This window comes from Monopterus albus, unplaced genomic scaffold (assembly GCF_001952655.1).
Source record: "Monopterus albus unplaced genomic scaffold, M_albus_1.0 scaffold6.1, whole genome shotgun sequence".
Classification (NCBI taxonomy): domain Eukaryota; kingdom Metazoa; phylum Chordata; class Actinopteri; order Synbranchiformes; family Synbranchidae; genus Monopterus; species Monopterus albus.
This window is the reverse complement of record NW_018127886.1, coordinates 1,379,507-1,381,709: the sequence shown is the minus strand read 5'-3', so window position 1 is coordinate 1,381,709 and position 2,203 is coordinate 1,379,507.

Below are 2,203 nucleotides of genomic sequence, written 5' to 3'. Positions count from 1 at the left end.
ATGTGCACATGCTAATTTTGATACGTTAATGCATAATAAATTTCACACTCTGAAATACATATCCTCTTATTAGTCTTCTCTTTTCAATATAAAAAGAACATGCCTCACAGTTCCTAATGGTTCCTATAGCATTTCTTTCTCCTCTTATTAATTGCTCTGCAGTGATTTCCAATCCAGGTGTGATTATTACCATGTGGACAGAACTTTTAGCTTTAAGATTGTCTCAAGAAACCCCACAATCGGGCTGAATTGTCATATTGTTAATTTGAATTTCCAAGAAAAAAAAAGAGATCTGAGTAGTGAATCAGATCTTTTAAAACAGACTATGCAAAGTGTTGAGAACATTTTAGAGGTAAAATTTTCTATATTTTTGTGAAATAATTTGATTCTCATTAGTCTTAAGAAAAAAAAAACAGACTGGACTAAATCTATATTCCAGTTTAGCATAACGTAGCGCTCTGATTAAGTCTGGGATGTGCAGTGAAAAGTGAGCAATGTTAGTAGATTTTTTTTTTTAGATATGAGTTAGTTCAAAACAGAGCTAATACAGAACTTCTAAGTACTGCAAAGCTTTTGAAAACCACTGCATCTCTCTGACACTGATTTTAGCGTACACGGCCACTATCCCTCCTGCCTTGGGTGCTATATCAAGGTCAGCTAAAGAAATATAGATTCAGGAGGTAGAATCAGTGTAAACACCAGCAAACTGAAGGCAAGCAGCCACGTAATGAATACTGAGAAAGCAACCACTGAGAGTGGTGCCTATCATCACTGCCATTAACCACATCAGAGGAAGGCTGATTAAACTGGTTAAAAGTTTGAAGGCTTTAGCAGCATTTGTACTTTTTGTGTATATCACAGTTATAAAAATCCCAGGCTGCAGGCAGTTACAGCATAGATATTTTTACACTCAACAAATGTTTTAAAATTCCTATTTTATTTGGAAAATAACCTGTCTCTGAAATGGAAAATAAATACCCATGCTGCTCAGTACTCATGTACAGTGCCTTGCGAAAGTATTCGGCCCCCTTGAACTTTGCGACCTTTTGCCACATTTCAGGCTTCAAACATAAAGATATAAAACTGTAATTTTTTTGTGAAGAATCAACAACAAGTGGGACACAATCATGAAGTGGAACGAAATTTATTGGATATTTCAAACTTTTTTAACAAATAAAAAACTGAAAAATTGGGCGTGCAAAATTATTCAGCCCCTTTACTTTCAGTGCAGCAAACTCTCTCCAGAAGTTCAGTGAGGATCTCTGAATGATCCAATGTTGACCTAAATGACAAAGGATGATAAATAGAATCCACCTGTGTGGAATCAAGTCTCCGTATAAATGCACCTGCACTGTGACAGTCTCACAGGTCCGTTTAAAGCGCAGAGAGCATCATGAAGAACAAGGAACACACCAGGCAGCTCCGAGATACTGTTGTGGAGAAGTTTAAAGCCGGATTTGGATACAAAAAGATTTCCCAAGCTTTAAACATCCCAAGGAGCACTGTGCAAGCGATAATATTGAAATGGAAGGAGTATCAGACCACCTTCTTCCTCCCAGACATTCCACACAGATTCAGTCCCTACAAACATCTACACACACATGCACACCTCATAAATGCACACCCAGCCTCTACTGACACACATACCCTGTTGCATACAAAGCCCAGCTGTCTTGGTCCAGCTCCCTAATCTTAAAAGATACACATGAAGGACACATACCTAAGACACGTTTCCAATTGGTTCCAGCTAGTGGTGTGAAAGCTGACCAGTGTTATACAAAACCAGACTGTTACTTCTTTCCTCTTGTCTCTTATTGACTTTTGCACTGTGTGTGACCTCTTCACCTCTTGATTGATCAAGATACTGGTATTTGTGCTTACGCTATTGTCCAATTTGGTTAATAAACCACACAAAAGATAACTTGAAAGCCTCTTTATTGATTTCCACAACAGTCTCTGCTTTGAAAAAGGCATTAAAGGTGCTGCCAATCAGGGAAGACAACTCATCTAAATAATGTGTCATCTTTAAGATGATAATTCAACAATGAGTTATCATCTTAAAGTGACTGAAAGCTCAAAAAACGAGGTGCACTTATGTTGTTGTATTTCTATTAAAGGCTCTATTCTATTATAAAGCCACGTCCGGTTCTTTCAAACCAGGAACTCAGTGAGACGAAGCGGACCACTTGAGTATATAAAAAAA